At 37.2% G+C, this 27,177-nt stretch overlaps 1 protein-coding gene across 3 annotated transcripts in view; it reads right to left on the bottom strand.

The window, feature by feature from the left end:
• CARD11 (caspase recruitment domain family member 11) overlaps window positions 1-27,177 on the bottom strand; it is a 106,401-nt gene that overhangs the window by 78,608 nt on the left and 616 nt on the right. The window lies entirely within an intron of this gene.

The raw sequence follows: 27,177 nt of genomic DNA, 5'->3' as shown, positions 1-27,177 counted from the left end.
ATTCTAATCCCACCACTTGGCTCTTCCCTCCCAAATGTGATGAAGTTGGTTACAATATTCTGTTCCATATAGACCGTGATGCCCTATGCTCTAATTCACATACTGAATATCAAAAGGAGATTAAAGGTAGCCAGGATTGTTGCCTCATTATAAAGCATCACTCATTCAAAGAAGTTAAATGCATCAATAGGCAGCTGCTCCCTCAGCACAGTTCAGAGGGATCAACAGCACATGGAGCTCTGCTTTAAGAATTAGAGGCGAGGACAGAGCAGAAGGAGGGCTCAGAAAACACACATTTAGCTGCAATTAGAATTGCAGCCCATTGTAACATAATCATTGTTTTAGTTCACAAAATTTGTGGTTGGCAGCGATCTCACTCTGTCAGCCATCACTGAGCCTGCTCTGCAAAGACCAAGAGCTGTGCTCAATATCAGCTCTTGGCAGAAGTGGTCACCATGCAGTCACTCAAAGCAAAGTGATATCTATATTCTCATCTCATTATCATTATTCTTCTCAGCCAGGATCCCCAGTAAGAAGCCAGAGCTGGCCAAGTTCTGCAGAAGGCTCTGTGCGCAGGATAATAAAGCTGTGAAAGCTACGTGCAAAAGGAGGGCACGACACAAATGTGCCCTGCAGAGGGAAGGCAACTGCTAAGGGATGTAGTGAAGAAACTGAGGAACTGATTCCAGCCATGGCAATCCAGCAGAACATGTGACTCTCTAAGAGTTTTGGTAGTATACAGTGCTTATTCTATGTTCTGGTTCTTATAAACTCAGAATATGGGCACTGCTCAAGCCTTTAATCTGCAAATCCCCTGTAGCAAGGATTTACTTTTGTAAGTGTTAGTCAACCTCTTGTAAATCATTGTGTACAGCTAAAAACACTATCAATGACTGCAACAAAAGAGTGCTAATATGGGTGGCTGAGGCACTGGGAGAGAAAAGTTGCAGGGAGCAACTGTACAACTGGTGTGGATATAAAGATGCACTTGAGGTCAACTTCATATGTTGAACTTAAAATTAAGACTTGTTTTTCAGTGCTTAGTTAAAAAACAAATTATGTGAGCTGTAGACATAAAAGTCATGTTCACTGGACATTTTTATGCTTCTCATTTGTGCACAATATACTCCTCACACTATTTGACTTCTTTCCTGCAAATCTGACTAATCAAAGATGACCTGTACAGTTGTAAAACACTCAAATTTAAATTGGTCCATAAAAGCAGGATTGGGGGACAGAAAGAGGAGCAGAGAATCTGAACTGCTCATTCATTAAAAAGTACCATCCATTTACAGCTGGTATTTTAGAGCTGATGTGTTTTGTGTTGCTTTCTCTGCACAAACAAACTGCACAGGGAAATCAACAGTTTTGAACTCTGAGCTACACTGAAAGCAGACATGGACAGCTCTGCCCTATGTCAACTCAAAAAAAAAAAAAAACAACAAAAAAAACCCAAAGAAAACACCACTAAGGGCTCTTACAAATAGATATTAAAGATCTTCCATATTTAACTGCAATCATCTGAAAGAAGTGCAAAGTATAGTAACCCAAATCTTAAATGTAAGTATACCAGTATTGTAAAGTCCTTGTTCTTGCAAATGTCAGTGAAAACTAAAGATAGTGACTCAAAGCATGAGGGTTTTCCATATCTCCCACTACTACAGAATGCAGCTATTTTCCTGGTGAAGTTACTGACTACTAACTCTCACTAACACTAACTAACAACACAGGAAAACTTGTGCTAGAGACACATGAACACTTTAGCTAAAATTTGGATAAAATTATCATAGGCTTCTGGGAAACAAAGTCTGTCTAAGTCAGCTGCTCTTGCCTGGCACCTTTGCAAATTTGCCTACGAGGGTCTTCAAAAGTTATTTGATAAAGATTAATTAAATAAGAGTCTATGTTTGCAATCTCTTAATTCTCCCAAGCAATGTAAATGTTTGAAAATACTGTGAGATTGGTTTCAGCTCTTTTTCAAACAGAGAACTATTGCTGGTGAGATCAATGGTCGGATGTGGGCACAGCCAAGGGACAGATTTCAGTAACCAGTGGCATTTGCTGTACAGCTCATCAATTGTTAACAACTAAACTGGACAGAGGCAAATCTTCCAGCTGCAGTAATATCACAAAAAAACTTCTACAAGGGATTCTCACATTGGTGTGGCTGTAATAAAAAGTCTATCAGTGTTAAAGTTATAAGTCTTGCTTAATTTAACTACAAAAAATTGCTGCAGGCAGAGGTTTGTAATATAAATTTTTAGCCTGACAGCAATTTCCACTTTACACATTTTGAAAACAAATGTGGCAATGTTTCAGTTAGTGGAGAACAAATAATGTCGTGGAAGTCTATCTGTTAAAGGAGTTGAGGAAAGGAAGATTTGCACATTTTAAAGCTGACAAACTCCCATTTCTATCAGTGCTGACATGTGCTTGGTTAATTCATGTTTTACCAGAAGCTGCCATCAAGTCAGGAAATGTGGAATGACTATAAATATTTCATAAGCATTCACAGTGGCAAATCATGTTGACTTGACCAGTTTAAGTAGGAACATTCAGAATATATTATAGAAATCCTTATAAATTCACACCTGTGGTTAATTTTGCTCTTTGTTCCATGTGTGTCTTATAATTTTGGCTTTAAGTCTGCCAGTCACTGCTTTCCAAACATTCTGGAAGTATAATAATGCATCACATCACTACAAGTGACACTTCTAGATAGAAAACATGAGGCCACAAAGAGGCAAAGAATCCTGGAAATGGGAGCGAAGTCCATTCAGCTCTGGAAGTGCAAGTGAGTGCAATGCAAAGCATAAATCAGTGTAATTCTAGAAATACCACGACCCTGAGAGGACCCATGTGTGCACAGTTCCAGGCACACCAATATTCATTTGTCCACAAAAGAGGCTCTAATAAATCCCGATCAGCAGTTGTGCCTGCTCTCTATGTAATTAGCATTTGTGTGTTTTTCACTGCACAGGACTGTCATCTAGAATCCTGTAGATTACTGCTTTCCATTTCCCCTCCAGTATTGTAATTTCTGCCAAACTGCCTTCATGCCAGAGAACATAGTTGTAAAAAGATTAAAGAAAAAAATAAATGAACAAAGTCATCGTGCTTGATTTTAACTGCTTTCCATGTTCATTATGTGATACGTGTTTCTCGCTCAGGCTTTGTGGAATCGCTTACCCCAGGTACAGCCCTGCAATCTCCACTGCACAATGGAAAACGGGATTGCAATTATTGTCATGAAATTGGCAGGACAGTGTGAATTTCCATAACAACTTAATGCATCTCAGTTCTTCATCTGACAAGCAACTCTGTGCTTATTTCTTAGTAGATTTACCAATTAACTCCCTGGTAATCTGCAATAGTTTGGAAGTGCTTGTGTTTTATACAAACTGCAAACAGAGCCTCTCCAGTCGCTCAATCAAATCCGTGGGATCCACTGCGGTGCCTTTTAGCCAGCCCCTGGGAAAGTGCAGGGGTTCACTGGATGCTGTGAAGCTTAATGCACTCATGCTCTGATGGACCAAGGAAATAAATTAACTGCCCCTCCATGGAAAATGCTCTAGTCTCTGATTCCTGATAAACACCTTTGTGTTCTAAGGTTATTTCAATTCAGTAGATATGACTTAAAAAGAGATGTTCTTCAGGCTGTGTTGAATTAACACCATTTCAGCCACTGTATAGGTTAAGTGTACCCAGAAACAAACTGGAAACCAATTAGATCTAAGAAGAACAAAGATAATTTACTTTACCAAGCAGCAAAACATTAACTGAGATTTCAGAGTGGGTTTTTAGTGTTGCTCAAATGCAGATTACAAATCTGCAATTCTAGACATGATGAAGTATGGATAACTGCAGTAGAGACTGCTATCTCTAAAGCTCAGGAAACAAAAATGGGGATGAAGCAGGAGAATATTTCAAATACTGTTTTAAATAAGTATTTATTCTTCAAAAGTTTGCAAAAGTTTTATTAAAAAAAACTTCCCAGGAAACTCAGTTTTCATTTGAACAGAAGCATTCTTGAAAGTAAATTCCATCATTAAAGTGCAAGTCTTGCTTGGTATAAAAACATCAATGCAGCCTGAACTGCCCATTTACTGCTGATAGCTCTGAATTATGTGACTTTATAAAGCATTGTCCAAAATTTTTTAAATTAAGCAATTATACTCCTAAATCACTCCTGCCTGAAAAATACTGGGTATTCAGCAATTTTGAAAATCATGCCTTTGCATGTCTAAATATAGATGTAGGATGATCTTGATGACTAAAGCATCACAGAATCCTTCTCAGCTAGAGAGTAAATATTAATACTACTCTGAGTCCTTGTTCATCCCTCTGCACAGCGCTTGGAGATCTTTGGATGAAAAGAGTTACACATCTATTAAAGGATCTTCTCCAGAACTCAGAATATTGAAGAGCTCTGTAAACCCACTTCTCCTTTAACAGGACTTACAGCACATGCTCTCCAAAGAATCTATGTGCCATTCTCTTTTATATACTGGCAATTGGAATTCTGTCAACCACAGTTCTTTCGCCTTAACCTCCTCTTTGTTCTATTTTTGCTTTTCTGTGTCACACTTTCCTCTTATCGATGGATGCTGTATCTGCACTAAAGGATGTGCACTTTTAATGAAAATAAAGTTTCAGCTTGCTAGCTATGCCATCTCCACTTCATTAGTTTCTGTACATAGGCTGTTGCTTTTTAATTATATGTATCTCTTTAAACATAATAAATGCTCAAAAATAAAATACACCTATAAGGCCTCTAGCCAGTGAGAAAGTGAAATAACAGCAAGAAAATCTTCCAGCAGTGCTCCAGCAAAAGGTAGGTTCTGGGTTTTGCTGCACATTTGATCTGTCCAGAGCATTTTCATTTATCAGAACAGCTGGATTACAGCTTTAGTGTGCAGTTTTTAAAATAATGGTGTATTCATTTTAATCCTATTAAATAAACAAAATGAACAAAATGAAACTGCTCTTTGTGAAGGCAAAGGAGTGTTTCTTGGGATAGCAGAATTGCTTTTTAGGCAAATAAGGCATGCCTCTTTCAAAAGGGTCCAATTAGCAAGTCTGGGGATGCTCAGCTTACAGTGCTGAGTGAAACTGGAGCTGGACTTGTGCAAAACAAGACTCCAGTCCCCTCCTCACAGGAGAGAAAATGTAGTCAACTGAGAAGAAGGAAATAAGAGGAACAAAAAGAAAAAAAGGAAAGTGGATTATAAAACCCATTCTCCCACATGTTTTCATTTATAGAGTGTCATAAAAGCCTGCTTAGAGACTTTTATTTACTCTCAAGCCAGACATTGGAGTTTTCCCGGAACATCCAATATCCCTCACTAGTAAAACTCTTTTCATAGAGGGACAGAAATATTTCTTGTTGACTTTTATGAAATTCCAGTTTTGTAAATAATTGGAAATGATGCACAAATTGATGAGCAGTCAGGGAATTTCAGAGCAAGCAGAATTACATTTTTGTGCACAGGAGAGAGAAGAGAAAAATATGCAAGATCAGTAAATATATGAAAACAGTCCAATTAGTGCCAATGGAAAGAAAGGAAATAATGAAAATCAAACCTCAGTACTACAGATCAAGAAGATCCTAGCAAATTCCATTAAGTTGTTCTAGGTTAATCCAAACCAAACCGTGCCAAAGCTTTCAGTTGCAGTATAGACACAGATTCTCACACACAGACATTTTAAATGAGACTGTTCTCCCATTCAGCATTAAACCCCCAAACTTATAAGGATCTGCCAGTCTGTATTTTCTGTTTTGCAGTAGCAAATAATAAACCAAGCCTACATATTACATGGAGTACAGTGACACAATTAAACTACCAATTTCAATTATAAGCCTGTTCACTCTTGTCAACCCTTCTAACCATCTCAGCAGCATCTGATATATCCTGAGGTCTCTAAAGAGGCTATGATCAAAACATTGCAAAAAAGCAATCAGAAGGTTTTGTGTGAACAAAAAGCAGCCAGGCAACAACAAGCCAAAAATACCAAGCAGAGCTGCAGCCTTGGTGCCTGGGCACAGAGGTATGAAAGGGAGAAAACTTGCTGGGAATCTTTGGCAAATTATGTCCCCAGGTGATGTTGCCTAGGAGAGCACAAACCCACAGAGCAACCTCCACACCTTTCTGGGACTGTCACATGGAAAAAGCCAAGAGCAGCATTGTTCTTAGCACTGGTGCTGGCAGCTGTGCAAACACAAGGAGCCATCTGCTGTCATTTCATAAGTGCAGGGGTGATCTGGGACACCAACGGGCTAAAAATATGATCTTCCTAAGTAAGGGAGGTTGGCTCAGTTTCTAACATTTCTGTCAACAAATCTGTGGGCTAGGTCATACTCTTGAGACATTCCCAACTTAGCTTCTGCATGGAGGTGTTATATCAATGGGTTTTATGACCGTATTAGTTAAGCCCTCAGGACAATGATTGCATTTCATGGATCTTAGGGGATGATATGCTCCAACTTGGCTTTGTGGTGGATGCTGAACTCCTCCACAACCACCACTCTAAAATGACAACACGCAGGATAAAAGAACAAACAATCTATTTGTGCAGCCTAATGCACAACAGTGTTCCATCTAAAATTCACACACTGTTTGGGGGGTGGGAGGGGGTGGGGTTGCTTTGCTGGCTTGCATTGTGTCATGGCAAACTGTACTGTATTAAAAACATTGCATACAGTGTTGTAATTACTACAACAAATACGCAGTTATCTCGACCTGACTATTCACTGCCACTTCACCCACAGGAAACATTGGCTCCTGAGCAAAAACAGAACTCAGCAATGCATGGAAAATAAAGATTTGGTTGTTTATAATATATAGCAAGAAGTCACTTATGTATTATTATTTCTTGTCAGTGTTGTCTTGTAGCGATTATAGAAAACACTGGCTATGTATTTGTGAAAACAGACTGAAAAAATGAGGTACGTAATAGAAAATCATGTCATACAAAGGAAAGAATACAAATTTATAGACCTCATAAAGCTAAAATTCATGGCCTAATACTGTGACTAGGTACTTCCATGCAGTTTTGCATTTCCAAATAACAGAAAAATTGTCTAATTGATCCTCATGAATAATTTACTGTTTGAAATGACACTGTAACCCTTGCCTTTCAGTGTATCACTGAACCTTCTGCCTTACTTTAAAACTGTGGATTCTGCAAGGGATATACATAAGCATGTTTTAATCATTTAATGGAATTGCATTTGGGCAATAGTCTGCTATGACTTAGTGGAGGCTGTTCATCTTATCACAAACTACTTGTTGATTCCTCCCCATGATGAAGTGTTCTGCTCACATAAATAAATTAAATGTTTATCTAACTGCCTAGAATATGCTACTTTTGCATATGCATTCTGTCTGGAAAAGTATACACATGAAATCCACAAAATCCTTTAATTTAAGAAAAAATAAAAGCACTTCCCCAATAAAACATTGTGAACCTCTCATTAGTCTCATCATGACTTATAATGGCAATACATGGAAATCATTGCTACAGTGAATCATTGGCTACATGAACTCTCTACACTAAATCTTAGTCCACAATTTCAGCAGAATTCAAATAAAGGACCAGACATTTAGACAGAAACACCCACAATTACAATGGATAGAATAAAGTTAATTATCATGGAAAAAACTCCCTGTGGTGTGTTTTTTTTGTACAATATATTTTATACTTTCAGATATCTGATAGATACAGACTTAAATGAACAGCCAGTTTTATCTGCCATGGCAATTCTTATCTTCTTAAAATGTAGAAGAGTTTTTTCAATATTCTCTGTGAAAGCCCAAATCAACTGAAATCAAGTAACAGCACAGTAATTATATTTTTGTTTAAAATGGATGTGCAATAGAATCAATGGCATTAATAATTTAATTTAATTTATAATCTGATTTTAATTTTTATTATTGAACATGACAATTGTGTGTAACATGCTTTATTCACTTTCACTTAGTTGGTATCAAAAATGTAATAACTGTGTTACCACACAAAACTTTTTATATGGCATTCATCACATGTTCTTCAGTGCGCTGTATATTTTTTGAGCTCCATGTATATTTTAATAATGCTGAGTGAAAAATTTATAGGAAGCCTTTTTGCATCTTTTCAAGCATGAAACTGCCTTACTACAGATGAAGAACTATCCTGCAAACGTGCATAATGCTAGGACGGCTCCAGAATTACACAGACATCAGTGCAAACACAAAAGCAAAAGAGAGAAACATTCTACCTCATGTTTATATAACCCACAGATTTTTCCATTAAACTAAAATATTCCTTGATTCTCTTTCTGCCTCCTCCCTACATAATGGCACAAACATGATTTCAGACACACATACTTTCTTGAACTATAAACTTTTCCCACCTGCAAAGTAAATTATAAATTATAGCCCCTGAGGGCTAACTACTGATATTCTCTTAACACACATGGCCAATAACAATATAGAGTTTCATGGCTAAATAGTAACCCTGTAATTCAATCACAGGCTCCTGCTGCCATGTATAAATTGCTCTGGCTTTTATGATGCCAGCATCACACCTTCTTTGGAAATACAGAATGGGATTCAGACATAAAACTTGTTTTATTGTACCTGTACAAGGACTATAAGGCAGTGTCCACATAAATGTTAACCCAAGGGGAATACATTCTTGCTGGTCAGAGTTGCTGATGCAGTTCACCAGGTTGAGACCTGTTTCCTGAAGGAGGGAAAGGCAGGTACACTTACCTTATAATTAAATGCTACGACCTAACAGGAACCAGACAAAAACCCACTTGGATCAAAGGTCACCTTTCTCTTCTTGCTCTTGCAAGGCCTTGTGGTTTTATTGGGAGAAAAGTGCGTCAGAATTCTGGCAAACTCAGTAATGTAAGGCAGCACCATCCTCACAAAGCAGAGTTTTCGTGTGACATACTCAATTTTCATATCCAGCATAAAATTACAGCTGGAAACCCATATGCCCACAAGTTCAGGGAAAGCCTAAAGGAAACCACTGGGAAAAAATTAGGTTAATAAGAGAGGGAAGAAAAACAAGCAAAAGGGTGAGGTAGGTGAAAGGAGAAAAAGAACATGGAATTCCACTGCTGTGGATTTTTTCTCCATAGCTCCTCCAACAGCCAAAGTTCAGCAAGTGTGATGTGCTGTATTATAACATCAGCCTCCTTCCAAACACATCCTGGCATTGCCAGCCAACACCACAGCACAACTATGGAGGGCAGGGACTTCAAAAGTCTTTCAGAAAGAGGGTGATGTGCTTATTACAGATTCTATACACTTTGGGCTTTTTTAGTAAACATTAGGTTTGTTAGACTACTACCAGAATAATCATTCTTCTAATGAGGAACCTCGAGTGAGGGGAGTTAAGAGGTCCTTGCTCCATGGACACTCCTTGGTCTTTTAACAGTTAGAAAGAGGAGGTGAAAAAAACGGCACTTGGCACAGTTCAATAATTTCACTGTTTTCTTTCTTTTGGAGTTCACGCTGACACCCTACTGCTCTTCAGGGAATTTTTTTCCAGGTCAATTCCAACATAACACTTCAATGTCAGCAGAATTAGCATTGTCTGTCTCTCACCCTCCCCTTCCCAGTGACCTTGGACACCTTATGATAGAATCTGCAAAATCTATAGAAGGGGGACTACATTGAGAACTGTAGTCCCCAGGGTTTTAAATAAAGTTTCCCTGAATATAAACAGATTCATACTTCAGATTAATAACCAAGGAGAATGAATGATGAACGGATGCATTATGACTGTTGTAATTGAGAGAATGAAGCATAACTAAAAAAAACAACAATGAAATCAGGTTAACTCTATGTGGCTACCATTGTGGTAGGAGCAATGGGAAGCACAGCCTCATGCCAGATAAAATATCTCTGAAGGGAAAAGCATCACTCAAACTTTATACAGCTCCATTCATCCTGCCTGTCTTTGAGGGGACTGAGCAGCTGACCCACCATTTGACCTACTGAATTGTAATTGGAAATATATATATCTCTGCTTCATTTTCTGAAGGGATATCTGTTCAGGGTCTCATATTCAGTCCTAAATCTGAAAAGAGTCAGGATACACATTCTGCATTTAAATATTTTGGGTATTCCACACAAATAGAATAATTTTGTATATAAATTGAGATAAATCTGATTCTGTATAGCTTAGACCTCACTCTCACTGCTTGCCACATGGGTGCAGAAATGATTGTAAAATTAATACTGTAAAAAAAAAACCCAGGACTCCACTGAATCCTACTGAATCTCTCTCTCAGCATATGTATTTACTCCACACAGGCACGAATGACTACAAAACCAAGAGGCAACAATGACTGGGTGATCAGTTCAGTTGTTACTATCATCTGCAAATACTATTCCCACTGCAGTTCTTGTTTTCTTCAGTACATGCAATTGCATATACAGAGCTGATAGAAACATGGTAGAGAAAACCTTTCTTTTTACTGAAATCGATCTTGTTTCAAAGCAGGCTCATAAGACAAACCTCCTACTTCTAGTACATATCAATGACACAAACTGCCATTTTTCACAGGTTCATCAATACACAGTAAAGATCTTTCAGTTTTATGTCTAAGGCAATCACAGAATCATGGAATATCTCAAGCTGGACAGACCCATAATGGTCATAAAATTCAATTCCCTGCTCCTCACAGGCCTACCGGAAACTGAACCATATGACTAAGGGTGTCATCCAGATTCTCCTTGAACTCTGACATCACTCATCTCTCTGTTTCATAGCCCTGGTTTGGGTTTTTGTGTGAACTAATATTTTTATTTTCTTCCAGGCCTGTGTAGAACGAAGTGAATCCCCACTGCTCCCATTCCAATCTAATGCCAGCTGTTTTCACACAGCCTGGCTGTCAGCCAGCCTCCGGATGGGTTCTGCTGTGCTTTGGAAGAACAGAGGTCATGGAGTGAAGTCCTGGGGAACACAAGCACACACTTCAGTTTATGCTTAACACTACAGCTCCAAGATCATTGAACAAATATTGCTATTTCCATGTTCCTCAAGACCATAAAGGTGAGTTGGCCTCAGTATAAATTCTGGGTTCTACCTGTAAAGGCGCAAGTTTAAGTTTTCCAAAATTTAGGGAGTTATTCTGAACCTGTGATTCTGCTGGTACTAAAATTCCTCTGTTCTTCTCTTGAAGTGCTACAGACAAGATTCTTTAAGTCTCTGATGACTACAACACTTTTAAATAATGCTCTTTCTCTTGCTTCTCCTTTTCTGATTTAATATTTTTAGACTCAAAATGTCTTTCCCAAGGATGCAGAGTGAACAATGGAAACATCATTCAATCCAGCTTGCATACAAAGATTGACTTTGTACCACTGACACTGTAACAGGTTGATGTCACTAAAATTAATAAATTCCATCCAACAGTTGGACCCTAGCCATGGAAAAGGGTTATGGAAATGAATGATATAGCAGATGTCATATATCAGGGTAGGGAGAGTCATTGTTTTCCACTCTACACAATGCCCATGATAACATATTTTGCAAAGGACATCAGATTATCAGGAGGTTTTCAGTGCATGAGAAAACTGGACAACATGGTTGAAACTGTCAACTTTCCCATGTCTCTAAGTTTATAAGAACTATGTTTCTAGGCATATTCTCTCTCCTTACAAATACTGTCAATCGACTTTTCACACACACTTAGAAAGCCAAGCACTGACTTAATTATACAAATACAGAATCCACCAGTTTTGTTTCCTTGATTATCTGGTGGTGGGAACTCAAGGATAAAGTAGGATAAAAGTAAGACTTAAAAATTACATTAGAATCCATCCTTATGCATAAAAAAAAAAAGCAGAAGGCACAACTACCTCCTGGGAAATTACTATCATAATATACCCTTTCAAAAATACAATTGAAATGGGCACAATGGTTTTTTTCTACAGCTGGATTTTTCAGACTAGAAGAGTATAAGAACCCACCAATATTCTCAGCTTTGCTCTGCTTTTTAAAGTATGGACTCATTCCATACAACTACATCTGAGCCATTTCAAATAGATAGATTATTGTTCTTGGCCATTTTGTGTAAGCTATTTACAAGTAAGACAATTATAAATATCAAATGATGGCCAGAAGAACAGGTAAGTCATCTGAGTTGCACACAAACACTATTTTATACACCAAGTTGTTGAGGCATGTCCTTGTTCCTAAAGTCGCAAGCTGCAGAATTAGAGGAAAGATGTCTGGTGTTTCTCACTGTACAAGGAATCAACTGTGTCATCTGAAGGAACTGCTTAAGCTACACTGATGAAAGAAATCAAACTATTTTAGGCTTAACCGTCAGAAGGCTAAAATACTCAAGCAGTCAAAATTCTGGGGGGTTTTGTTTTTTTGTATTTTTTTAAACTGGGAAAAAATGTTCATACTTGATGATCCTAAATGTCTTGCACCTCTTTGCAATGAAATCACCCAAAGATATAAATAAACTGTTCTAAATAAAGTTCAGACTGACTGCAGCATTAGATATGTCTATTAATGTATGTGACTGTCAGCCAAAATAAATTAACCTCCAATAGAAGTCATTTTCATAAAATTAATTATTCCAATGTCAGCTAAAAGAGTCAGGTGCACTCTCTCTGCTCCTTCACCTAGAGTTTTTGATGAACTTCCCAAATAGGTTGCAGCTAGAAAAACTTAAGAATAGTTCTATATTTGAAGGCTTTATTTTATTGCTTTTTCTAGGCTGTGAGCTTGGTTGTTAATTTTTTTTTTAAGTAAAACAAGGGATCTAACAAGAAAAAGAAATTATTACTGAGCAACTGATATACAGTACAACAAAACTATAAGGGGAAACTCAATGACAGAATGAACATTAAGCCTCATGGACTAGAAAAGGGACTGAGATACTGGCAGGTACCCATAACTCACCTCAGGGATTTAGCTTTTGCCACTCTTCTGAAAATTTGCCCAGATTTAGTTGCTGTAAATCTGAAAAATAGAGCTTGTATAGCTCAGTGGAGGCTTTGACTTTAGCTGCCAGTGCCTGCAAGATTCAGCCCACACTGGGCAGTTCAGTAGGAAGGGACCTACAACAATTGTCCAGTCCAAGTGACACGCTGAGCACATCCCAGCCAAACCCTCCCAGGGCAGCCACAGCTCTTGGCTGCTGGGAACTGTTTCTAACTTCAGGCACAGATTTTCTCAGAGCTTGTGTGAGAATTCCTGCAGACCAAGTTACTGTGTTGTCCAGGCAGACTTGAGCATGTGTGATATTCATGAAATAAAGAAGAATGTGCTGACAATTTGGGTTCATCTAAATCAGTCTTACATATTTTCATTGAAATTATGAACTTAATGCAGAGGTTCTTAACTTTCATTTTTGCCAGGTGACAATGTTGTTTCTTTGTTGCAGCGCTCTTAAGCAGCCTGAAGAACTCTACATGTACTTTCCCCTCTGTTGGCATTCTTAAGTTTCCCTGAATAGTATTGAATTGCTGACAGACCACTGAGTCTCTCAACTCTGCCTGCATGCCTCAAAGATCAATTTGAGCCCAAATATACTAATGCAATTTTCTAGCTTGGTAATTTTTGGGTTTGGAATAGTTATTACATTTTCCTGACATAAACATATACTTCTGCTTGTGTGTTTTTAAGGATGCTAATATGTATTCTCAAAACTGTTTTCTTCCAGGCTTAGTATTTTGTGTATGGGGTAACAAAAACTGTTTAATTAACATAACAAGAGTTTGTAAGGGATAGTTGAGAGCTGGTTGTGAAGAGGTTTGTCCTCGCAGCAATCTGTATATAAGAACACACATTAAACATATGGGTAGGGAAAAATCATAATGCCCTAGGCAAGGCTTTGCTGTGGAATAAAGATCCATCTCCTTCTGCACAGAAACACAATAGTTTCCTAACATCACGACATTCCAAGAGAGAATTGGAGCATATACTATTCAATTTTATAAAACTGTTGAATTGTGCACTTGAGACAGTCAAAATGGACAGCAAGATAGACAGATTTTTTATTCCAGCAAAATTATTTTGTTTTGATATTCTGTGTCCATGATGCATCCAAATAGCTGCCCTGGGGCAAGACCCCAGTGCAATCAAGCTGTCAGGTTTAACGTATATATTCTTTGAAGACAACTTTAGTAAACAAATTAAAGATCATGGCTACTTGCAAAGAAGGTTATTCTCTCTTTTACTGGCAGTTCAGGAATTTTTTATCTCTAAAATAACAGGTTGCCATCGGATACTTGGAGTATTAGTTTAATCTCATCGCCAGCAGGATAAAAAAAATAATGCTCCCCAACCTTTAAATCCTTCTACTGTCTATGTCTTAACAAATTCAAGACATATCAACTACTTGTACTGTCAGCATGGTAGATGGAGTATGAGTGCTGTCAATTTGTTGGAATAAATCATTCTCTACACACAGGTCCCAGAATGCAGCTTCAGGTTTACCTGAAGCAAATAAAAAAAAAATTGGTGAAATGAATACCTAACTCAGATAAGTGTAAACTGCAGGTCACAAAAAGAATATTTTCTTATTGTAGAGCATTTACATGCTCTTAATTCATTTGCATCCCAAAGGATTAAATTTATTTAAAAGAAATAGTCCCTCTACCTCTTAAGATGTTGGATTCTGCTATTGTTCTACCTAAACTGATACAACTCAGCTGGAAATAAAATGTAACTTACAAAAAGAATATTTTCATTTCTTGCTTGCAACAAAAAATATACAGTTGCACTGTATTTCTCTGGGCACTCAAAGGAGAACAAAGACATGAATTGTAAGTGGGATATAAGAATTTCCCAATATTAGGTATTTAGGTTTTGTTGGTTTTACAGATAGAAGAATACAGACAATGAATAGCAGAAAAGTTTTGTTTTGTGGAACAAAGCATGGAGCCAGCTTCCCAAAGCATTTGCCTTTCTCAGAGAAATAAGGAAACTGGAGCAATAGCAGCCACATCCTGTAGGTTCAATGGACAGCAATGGTGCAGAGTCCTCAGTCATCTGGATGTTGTTATGGGAACTACAAAATCAGAGATCCAACAATTGCAGGCATCAGTAAAAAGCACCATTTTTCTCCAAATTAATTTTCTTTGGTCACTCTTCTCAACACTAAAAATCAATAGGTACTCGATAAAGAAGCCACATCTATTCCTTTCCATGGGATGCAACCCATGGTTTATATTTGATAACAGACAAATCTAAAACCTTATTTCCTCTTCTGTGTGATACTGTCAAAACATTTTACTTCTAGGCTTGAACACAGTTTTCTAAATAACCTGCATTTGTTTTTTCTTGTTCTGAAATTATAATAGTCTGTGTCAAAATGACAGTCTAGCAATTAAGGCATTACTCAATATTAATAAGATTAGAAGGATCCAATCTTTAGTATGTCTATTTGAGGCATGAATTTGCAGGAAGTGGAATAAAAGAAGCAAGAGTTCGAGCAAACTGCTGAACACATACTTAACTTTAAACGCATTCTTAAATATTGTGTAGCATGTAGACCACAGAAATATAACCAAGTCTTATTCTGCAGCAATATCGAGTTCACAAATTAGTGCCCTATAAAATCAATTTACAGTAAGAGGCAGTCATAGTAAAACACAGGCAATATAGACTTTAATTAAAGCAAGACTCTAATGATGTCATCAGTAAACCACAGTTTGTGCTTTGTAAATAGCAATTACTCCAGAACTGCAGAATTATTAACTTAATCCTATTTATCTGCTCCTTGGTATAAAGTTTTCTTGTTTGAGCTGTGAGTTACCATCCATCATGACTTTAAACAGCATAAGCATAATAGGGAGATCTAAGTTCAATCATAAATAGAGGCCAGTTTCTACTTCAGCCACATTGGAAATATCGAGTAACTGATTTCACAGGGATGAATTGTAGTACAATTCAAAACACACAGAGTAGCAGAATTCTCAATAATTGCTATAACCCTTAAACCAGTATTGATTCCAAATGCTTACATACATTGGGACACATCTATGCATGAAAACTTCCTGATGTTCTGTGTATGTGTGAACATGTGTACAAACTTCCCACTTTGTTAATTTTGTGTCTAATTAATGCACAACTTGCAAACCCATATCTTATAATTAAACTTCTTTGTCATTAGAGACACACTGCTAAGACACTTCACAAATCTGTCCAATTTCATCTGCAAAGAACGACAGACTATAAGCAGCACATTAAGCAATTTGAAAATCATTTGGGAAAAAAATCAAAACTTAATTACAGAGTTCAAATTATTGAAACTGCTCATGCCAGTGTTGAAAAAAAAAAACCACAACAAACCCTCAAAATTCTCCAACATAAACTATTGACCACTCGTGTAAAGCTAATCTAAGAAATACAATTTGTCTTGAGGCTTTTCTTAAGAAAGCAATAATTTAAAACTCTGCTGGTCCCCAATAAGTAAGGCTCCAAGACAGTTTTGATCCATTGATGAATCCTTCCTAATATGTTCCCTGAGGTACAGTTTTCCTAAATCTATTAGACATTTACAGTCTTTCAGGATGTGCTGCCTGAGCTGCTCTATCACACTGTATTAACTTGACAAGGTAATGCAGTGCTATCTTTTATTTCCATGGAAAGAACTCAGGTTTGACCTTGGAACCACTAACAACAGTTTATTACCCCTAACCTTACTAGAGAGACATTCTGACATATTCCTGCAAATTATTACCCCAGACATATGGTACACATTAGATACATGGAGGAAGTTACATAGGGGGGTTACTCAGGGCAAGAACCCAAATCTACTAAAAATCATGGTATTATTTCTACCTAATACCCAGGTCTCCAAGGAAAGGCAAAACAAAACAAAAGCAGTCCATGATGGTCTAGAAATGTATAAAACACAGTTACCACAACAAACCAACAATTCCCATTTGTTGCTTAGTGGCTTCTCTGGGCTATCAGCATGAAATCATGGTACTGACTCCTCTTGGAATCATAATGGATCTTGAACCCCAATACAATTATTCCTCTTCCAGTAAACACACTTACATGTTTGTGGGGATAAAAGGAATGTCCAGGCCCTTCTTCCCTGCTGTGCAGTGGCCTCTGGAAGAGTACCCCAAATATTACTGTGCTGATAAAAAGGATTCCAGCCACACTGAGCACAGTTGTAAACCCTCCCATGCAACAGATTTTGTGAGTTTATGTATCACAGTAAGCTTCCAGGAAAGAGTTATTTGTGCATTAATCTTCATCTTAATAACCTCTTTGCTCCAAATAAATTAGCTATACTTAGCTGTGTCATAAGACGTTATACTGCAGTGTGCTGGAAGGAAAGCTGCTCTTCCATTTTTCTTTTTCAGAATTACTCTCAGCTGCAATGTTTATCAAGGAGCCAATGCAAAATGTGACTATTCAGCACAGGGGCACAACTAAAACAAGTGTTCTTTTTCACCCTTTTGATATTTTTCTAGGGACAAATTTATGGATGTTACTTAAAAATATACCTTAAAGTAACTAAACCCAGAATAATTCAAAATGCTTTGTAACAGAAAAATTCTACATCTGAGATATTTCAAGCAGCAATTTAAGATATATTGTTCTTGCTTTGTTCAGAGGCTTTGTAATCATTATTTTACAACATTTTAGGATGCCTTTAAATGAAATTTTGCCTAAATAATGAACGCTAAGTGACTGGAAGCCCCTGGGACTTGTTAGAGATCAAGCAATAACAGCAAGCAAGGCACAGTGTCTCCAACCAGCACACCAAGCTCTGCTCCAGGTGACATTCACTGAAACTAGAAGTGTCTGCTTAAATTAAATCCTGCAGAGATATTCATCTGCTGCAAGTTAAGCATTTATATATTACTGCTGTAATATATAGGATTTGCCCCTTGCCTGGAGTACATGTACTAAGTCCTTGCTTTATTTTGGATTTATATCATTATGACAAAAGGCAGAATTAGCCTCAGTATTATTTAGCACAGATGCATATAGTGAAAGGAGAAAGGCCAAACCTATGAAAGCTTTGCTTGATCTACTACAACTCCCTGAGACTTCAAACACCCATAGCAGGATTCAGACTCCATCCAGGTATCCAATAGATTAAAGCTACTAATTTTGTAAAAAATTAATTACAACTGAATGAAAGAACTCTCTGAACATATGGTTTTGAGATTTGCCAAAATCCAAGGCAAATTTATTTCTTGTTAATCTATGTATGTAAGATGTCTGAGACAGCATGTAAATCTCCTTTTGAAAAGCTGGAGTAAAGAGTTGAGAAAGAAAAAGCAAGATGTGACATTGTTCAATGAATGCCACAAAGCAAAGTTTCTCTTGTCATATAAAAGAAGTATGGAGACTCCAAACTCACTTTTTGTTGCCATACATTTTACAAATAAATGTAATTGGAAACTTTTTTTAAGTATTTAATTGCAAATATCCTTCCTTGCTGGCTTTGTTCTTGTCACCAAAGCAACTAACACACTTTATTGTTGACAAGTCTCTCAGAATTTGGAACAGTTTCTCTGCTGTTTTTGTTTTCTTTCTTGCACATTAGAGAAATTCTCTGGCTGCTGCTATGATCAACAAAGATCACTGGGTTCAGGTGAAACCAAGAACAATCAACCACTGTGCAATAGCAACTTCCTTCCCTGTCTTCCCCCTGAAACTACTAAAAAGACTTCCATGGATAAGGTCAGTATTCTACTCCATCTTGTGAGGCAGCTGTTTGATGAAGCAATGTTTGTTTATATTGCAAACTCCCTGTAATTTTTAAAGCCAAGTCATGTACACAAAGTTTGTTTTTTTTTTTTTAAGTTGGAATATTAACAAAATTATTATTTCTATTGGAAAGCAATATTGAACATTAAGAAAAATATAATCAGGAATAGCAAAAAGTCTATTTACAGAATATTTTCTAAATAAGCAACATCATCTACAGAGAGGCCATTGCATGTCTAGGTAAAATATGTGGAAACCAGTTACCAACTGGAATGGTCCGAGTGAATGGTTCAGGAAACCTAAGCTGCTGAACACTGGCAATAAATAAAACTAGTTGAACTCAATGTGATTATTTCATTTCAGATGTTAAAAATCTCTTAAATTCCAAACTCCAGCACACTAGAGTTTATATTACTCAAGAATTATGACATCCACAAAGGGATTTATCATTCTTCAGTTTATGTTCTCTAATTTCACACTTACAGTTGCTTTAGCTAAGCTTTTTCAAGTGTCACCATAGAGATGAAAATTCAATGTTGACAACCTCTACTCTTATTTGTGGTCTGAAATAATTTAGCATCACTTTTCAACGGTGGATTTTTTTTTTTATATCCCAAAGCATGCTTCTCCTGACAGATGAAAGATTTCTCAGAATGTCATTCTTCAGGAAGGATCCTAAGTAATATCAGGCCTAAAAATAGATCTGACAAAGTTCCCCCAAACACATGCTTCTTCCACACACCTTTCAACCCAGTGTTTATTTTCTGAAGTTTGTTTCAGTTTATCATTCCAATCTAAAGGGCTGAATATCAGATAACCCACTTGTTTTTAAAACCATAATCAGGCAAGACATTATGGGCAAAGAAGAACATTAAATGAAGCAATGGGAGATTATCTGTCAAGGCTGTGATGTCATCCACAGCACCAGTATTCTTGTTCAATATCTGTTTTCCATAAAAAACAAATTAATCAGCACTGATTTTCAATTTTGCTTCTACTGTTTCCATCGTAAGCAGTCTGTTGAGTGCATGAGGACTGATCTTCAATTAACATGTCTGGGATTACTTGTGGCGTCATTAACTTTAAAATATTTACACAACATTGGGTTTTCCTTCCAGTCTTCTGGAAATTTTATTGCTAAAGAGACACTGACAGTTCACAGAACTTGTTTGGCAGTTGTTTGAAGAATCCATGGTATATCCAAGCATTATGTAATATAAAAGAATATTTGTACTATTTAAGCATTATAAATTTGAAGGTATTTTGCATTCATCTTGGTAACTCTTTTAAAGTATTAATTTTGACTAGCAAAGAAATATATTGCTATTTCTCTACAAAGTACACCACCTCCCATGAGTTCCTTTTGGCATCTTTATTTTTATTTAGGCTTTTAAGGTTATAAATTTCATAACTGAATTTAGTTGTATGTGAATGAATCCAAGTTACAAATCAATATTGAAGTTTCACCCTTATCTACCTAATTTTTGCTTTTGTGACGGGGCTTGAAAGGCTTCTCTGAAAGTCTGTCAGGAAAAACATGCAATGATAAACATTCTCAGCAAAACAAAGTAGCTCTTATTCTCATCCTACACAACCTGGAATCCACTACAGTTCTGGGGAGTGGGGGCAAATGATAACAACACATGACTTCCTTTGGGTTTTTTCACCTTACCAGTAAAAACAGAAGTACTGACACCAAAATGTGTAAGGCTGCAGCAGTTGAAAAAACGTGCTGGAGCAGAATTAAGTTCCATGTCTAGGGAGATCCAGACTGAGCTGAGCTTTACTTTACTTCACTGGTGTGGAGTTTGTTCTGATCATTGAGTGCTTTACAGAGCAAGTCATCTCACTCTGGAGGTTGTACCCTTTCCTCTTGGGCCTGTCAGAGCCCTGTGGAGCTGCTCCCAAAGGGAGGTCACATTAGAGTCATACTTAAAACCTGAAGATACACATATCAAATAAGGAATGAGATCAGATTTAAATACTAATTAAAGATTTATATATTTTTTTTTACAGTAAAAGAGCAAAGAGGCTGCAGTGTTATTGTATTGCAAATGCCACTCAGTTTAAAGTTCATAGTTTTCCTTATTTCACTAAACTCATTACTAAAACAAAAATCTCCAACCTCTTGCTGTACTAAAACTCTCTATCAGTAGGATGATATGTATATACAGCTACAAGAGTCAGATCATATTACAGCTCACTAACAATTACTTAAAAAGTGTATTTATATTCATCCCATATAAGCATAGTGGATTTTTTTTTCCATTCCTGTGAATTATTTACACCACAAGTGTTGATTCACGAAGCTGGGGTTTCATCAAACTTGACCTATGTGAAACACATGCACCTGATGGAGTTCTCTGAACTATTGATTCTGCTGCATCCATCTGTCTCACACTCACTGTGCTCTGAGTACTCTCTGAAGAATAATGCTGGCATCTGTTTTAAGTATAAGCTTTCTAAATTACTGCATAGATGCATTACAGAGTAGTTAAGAAAATCAATGGTTTCTATGTAAATAACCACAAAGCTTTCCTACTTCCTTTAAAACATAAATTTCTTCAATAAAGATTGTTTTATTTTATTTTTACTCCAATATTTCTCCTTTACATCAGCTATGTTGTCAAAGCTATCCTGATATTCTGCTGCTGCTTAAATTTATCATGGGTGTGAACTTCTTTGTTGTGGGTGTTTTCTTCCAAGGAATATGCATTTCATATTGTCTGTATTACTGAAAAGTAACAGTGAAAAGTGACATTTGGATTCAAGACCTTAGCACATGTTTAAATACATTTTCATCGCTTTCCTAAAAATGGTGCAAGGGTGTCACCCAAGTGGATCACTTAGAAAATATTTCAGATTAGCCTTTTAAAATAACATTTAATTGCTATGGAAATTAAGATAAAATGTCTGTAATTAGTATGCAGCCTTCCCTTCTGAGCACAGAGCAGCAATAATAACCTTGAGCTAAAGCTGTAAGAATGGTGAAATGTACCATCCGTGCCCAAGCCTGGATTTCTACAAAATTAATTTCTGTTAGCAGAATCATGATAAGAGACCTGTGGAAAGGAAAGCTCTCTAGTTCTAATCTGAACTCTTGTCCTATCTTGAACAGATTCAAAGATATATTATAATTGCTTTTGATCATCTTAAAAAAAATAATAAAAAAGAAAGAAAAAACTTCTAAGAAAAGGAAGAATTACAGAACTGAGAAAAGCAGTCTAGAAAAAGCTGTGAAGCACTAAGTAGATGCCAATGCAGCCAGTCAAGAGAAGGGCTGAGCTGATGTACTCAAGGATGCAGCCAAGGAGAACAGTGGTGACAAATAAATTATTTTGGCCGCTAAATATAAGAACCTGCTGTTCAGAATCTCTGCACAGATATCTGGCAAAAATATTTTGGAACAACATTAATTTTATGCCAAAATAGCAGTACTTGTAAAAACCATCTGGCACAGTGGCTCACTCACATTAACCCTCTCACTTTATCTCCCTGAACCAACAGTATGGTCCATTTTTTATTTTTGTAAACCAGAGTTACAGTATCTAAAATTGACATCTCAACTTCAGTCATCAATAAATCTGGAAAATTTTTGGCTACACAAATGTTTAGGAGCAAAGGATTAATAAAGCCAAAATGTCCTTAAAAGACAAGCCATGGTCTCATTATGGCAGAGAAGTATCTGCTGAAATTTCCATAGTGGCAGATTCCGCTGGATTTGAATCCTAATTGAAAATACTACTCATCAATACATATTCATGTCCTATGGAGGAAAAAATCATCTATAGCTCAGGTGGCCAATCACTGTAAATAGCTTCTATTTATTCTTTAAAACTCCCTTTGCTATTTCATGACCTGTTTATTTTTCCATGACAGACAAATGTTGCAGCAGCAACATGGCTGAGATGTTCAGTTTTCACCCTTTTAGTGAGTGGGACTGCTCAAGCCCTCGTGGTAATTGTTTCCATCCTCCTTGTTATCTGTTTGTCACACTGGCATTTTGCTTTTAAAGCTTTTCCATTTGAGTCACGTCAATCAAGTCAGAAGAATGCAGGATTGTAATAATGAACTAACTTGTTCACATCTAGCACGTTGCATTTCTCAGTTACAGGATCTCAGGAATATGCTATTTTTTGGAATATGATCTCTATGCATACACTTAACACAGTTCCTCACTGTAATGGAGGAATCCCATCACAAAGTGTTCAATGGATGTCTTTGCTTACTTAAGATGTTTATGCACCTGAAAATAACCCATGCCCTTGATAAAAACAGTGTTCTGCACTACTCAGGGACTGCAGGAAAGTCATTTAGGTCTTTGTAATGTTTTTGTCAATAAGAATATGGAAGACAATAACCAGTTCACTAATGACTAAACTAGTACTCTCTCTGGGAGAAACCACGGGCATATTACAGCATCTTAATCAGGAAATTCAGAAAATTGTAATCAACAGAAATCACAACGGATCTCACATGGGATACAAGGACTTCAGCTAAAGATTTTGTGGGGGATTTGTGTGTTGGGTTTTTCACATAGGAGTTATTGAAAAACAGAAAACATCATGAAATCTAATCTCATTTCAAAGTGTTTAACATTTTATGTCCTGCCTGAGACATGTCCTGCAGAAGCAGTAATTTTTACTGTTGTGAATGGGTTATGGTTTAGTTCCAGGAAAAAAAAAAACAAAAAAGGATTGGGGGGGAAAAAGAATGCAACTAATATCACCCTACAGTCTGATGTAGTCTCTGGATGTCTTCTGCCTAGTGTGATCAAGTGTAAGCTGATGAATTAATGCATTTCACTGGTAATATTCAGCTGCTATTCAGTAGATTTCTTTTATACTTACGTTTCAGATTCTGCTTCATTTATTTTTTCCTAGTCAACTAGAAGGTTGAGGAAGTCCCCAAGATGGCACTCCTCAGTATAAAGGTTAAGTTCAACTGAAACATTCAGTCTTTGTCCGAAGTCTGCCCCATTATTTATGGGCAATTTCAGACAGTTCTCAAAGTGCTCAGGTCACTCATGCCTGGGGCATCATCAGAACCATGAAAGGGCAATCACGGCAACCCATGGCTGGGTAGCCAGACCCGCTGGTGTTTGAAGGCACAGACTTCTTAAGAGAAGATCTCTCTCTCCATTCTAGCCCATCTTGTCTGGAGTAGAATCATAAGAGCCCCCATAGACTTCCTCTGGGAGGCTCTGAGAATGTTTTCAAACGTCTGCATTTCAAAAACGCAGAACCTGTTGTCTTGATCCTTTATCTTACTTCGCTAACTCTCTACTCCATAAAACACAGCAGGGCAACATGGCTGGGTCATTGTGGATTTCTTCTGATGGCTAAATGAGAAAGCCTATCGTTACCTTGGGATAATACAGGAGGTGGGATAATTCAGAAACCACATTAGCTCCTTGTCCTGACGGCACAGACACTGCTTCCATCAGCTTAACTGAATTTGAGCATGAATACAGAGTGCTACAGCTCTAGCAGGAACCTTCTCAGGCTCATAAAAGCCATGAAACATTTCCATATATTCATTCTGCCCTCAACTTCTACAATTGTGCCTTAGAACTGCACCTCGCCTGTTCCCACACTCCTGAGCACAATCATATTAAGAAGCAAGCAAGAAGGAATTTAACTCTGAATTTGCTAGCATCTCTGAATTTAAAATCAGACATAAGAGGTACATAAATCTAATTCTAATTTCTTTTATGTAAATCCAAACCACATGGAGAAAACAAAAATTTGTCATTCTGTTTGTTTGGGGGCTTTATAAACTAACACCATATTAAGTTATTTAAGGCCAGTAACATTTAATGGGAGTTATTCTTGCTCTTGCAACAGCGTTTGCTGCAGGAGATACTTCCAGAAGTGTGGTGAAGTCATTGCCTAATGTTTCCCCTGAGACTTCCAGCATATAATGGGATACTTTTTCCCTTCTCTTCCAATGTTTTTTATTGACGTAGAAGCATATTTACTTGATAAAAGCAGAGCAGCTGGCTAGTGTCCCTTGGGAATATACCCTTGCTAGGAAAGATTTTAGCCCCCTCCCAAAAATTCACTGAATTCAGGTTGAATTAATATGCTGAAAAACCTTCCCATTTGAAAGAAAGTTATTTTCTACTTGCAAAGTCATTGTTTTCAAAAGCACTGTCCCTCTTGGGAGAAAAGGAAAGGCAATATAAGAACCCTCTGGGACTATCATGTGGTAGTCAATAAAAATTGCTTGTCCTGAGTTTTGCACTTTAAATTTTTAGTGAAGGAAAATGGAAGTGTAGGAACAACCCATGGAATTGTTTTCAGGATCCGTACCTTCTATTAAAGAATTAAAAGTAGTAATTGTTCTACATTAATTATGATAAAGACCTTACTAGAATATCAACTTTTATTTTGCCTGTTATGGTGTTCATATAGTCCTCCATTTAATTTTCAAAGGTTTTGATAAAGACTTTTGCTTTACCAGTTAAATTTTCCATGTGGAGTAAGTCATCAACAAAGAAAGTGTGCTGTCGAGAAATGTCACATAAAAAATATAATTTTTTTTAAATAGAAGATAATGCAGTATAATTATTTGGTTTACAGGACTAAAACAGCCAAACAAACCACATTAAAACCTGGTTTAAAACCATCACGTTTGTATAATCTAGACCCCAGCTACCACCCATCAATGACTGCAAGAACCAGAGACTCCAAGAGGAGATACAGCAGATCCCAACAACTGCTGTAGTGCTCAAAAACAAAGTCGTACAACCCCCCCCCAAACAAACAAATAAAGCCTTAAAAAGCACATCAAATGATTTGCATATGAGAACACTCCATCTGTAGGAGTTTAGCTAATTCCAAATGCTAAAGAATCAATAAACTGTACCCCAAAAGATATAAAGGAAGAAGATTAGAAGATTGTAAAAAAACACTGGTGAGATTTTCCTGTGGAAGTAGTTCCATGCTTCCACTTTCTCGGCTAGAAGGCTGCCTTTCATTACAAGGCCCCTCTTGAGTAGTGCAGCCTTTTCTTGCTTTCTCTTTTGTCTCATTATCTCACCGCATTTACACCTAGTTTCAAAACACAACAGTCATTGATAAAGACATTCAACCTTCTCTTTTTCCACCTTTAAATAAAACTAATTACATTACTTCTTTTCTTCCTGTGTTTACTTTAAAAATTCCTGAAAACTCATCCCTTCCTTTTTTCTGTCTTTATGACCATCAGATTTGTTGTTCCTGCTTTTTCAGGTGGGAGAGCTGTTCTCCTACCAGCATTCCTGCTATATGTTTAATTGTTACATGCATGCAGGAGGGGGAAGTGGTAAAAAGCTTTCACTAATTTACATAGATAACAATATTTCAGGTAAGTTTTTCTATGTATGAACACTATTATGTATATTTACTGTAACCAAGGTAAATAGAAAAAAAACCCCAACCATTAATATTGTAATATTGTCCTCTTAGATGTGCTCATTGTTAAAAATAACAAACTGCAAACAATTTACCCAAAATGTCAGGTATAAAAGACATCACATTTAAATAAGAAAACAAGGCCTGAGCGATGAAAGTAAGTTACTTTCCGATGTTTACGTTTGTAGGTTACTTTCCAATGTTTATGTTTGCATGCTGAACAGATTTAAAGGGCTACAAGGAAAACATGTTAATTTCAAAGTGATACAAACTTCCACTGAAATTGAGCAATGCTACAGAAATAAGCATTTCTCCTTTGTAGCACCTTGGTTACAACAGTCCGACAACGACTCTTTCAGCGGACTTTTCACAATTCTCATAACCACTGCAAACTGCCTCCCTTCGAACTCATGAGGAAGCACAGAGGACTTTCTTAGGTATCAAACTGAATTTGAAATCTTAAACTGAAATTTCTGTGAGCAGCCCTACGCTCCTTTGGTAACAGTGCTTTAAAAAAAACCAAAACAAAACTTCCCAACACACGAATATGTTTTCCATTTCCAGTTAAGGCAAATCAATTCCACCCAAAATTACTGGTTAAATAAAAAGAGAGGTTTTTTTTCATGCTGCAGTAAAAGAACTACTATTGGTGCATTGGGAGTTACAAACAGACTGTTACTTCCTTGAGGTCAGTCCTGAACACAATCTGGGTTCAGGCTGCATTGTTCTCAAAACGGACGTATTGCAGGGAAAATCATAAGCACCGAGTCCTGATATGTGTAGATAATTATTAATGTGGTCTACGCACAAAAAAAGGAAAGTGTGACGTGGCAGGCACAACAGAATCGCTATTTTCACTCTATTCACCACAAAGAAGAGGCGGCTGGTGAATACAGCTCATATCTCCCACCAGGAAAAGGTGCCACAATAAGGAGGATTTTAGTACAGCAACTTCTTGAACACGGAACAAGCTGGCACACGGAAGCATAAAGGGTGGGCAGACGAGAGACGTCATAAAAACTTAATAACCTGTTGGATACTAGAAGAAGCAGGGACTGGCGTAGGAGGGAATCTGGCA

This window comes from Lonchura striata, chromosome 14 (assembly GCF_050655825.1).
Source record: "Lonchura striata isolate lonStrDom1 chromosome 14, ASM5065582v1, whole genome shotgun sequence".
Classification (NCBI taxonomy): domain Eukaryota; kingdom Metazoa; phylum Chordata; class Aves; order Passeriformes; family Estrildidae; genus Lonchura; species Lonchura striata.
The sequence above is the reverse complement of the archived record's forward strand: the minus strand, read 5'-3'. Positions and strand labels throughout refer to the sequence as shown.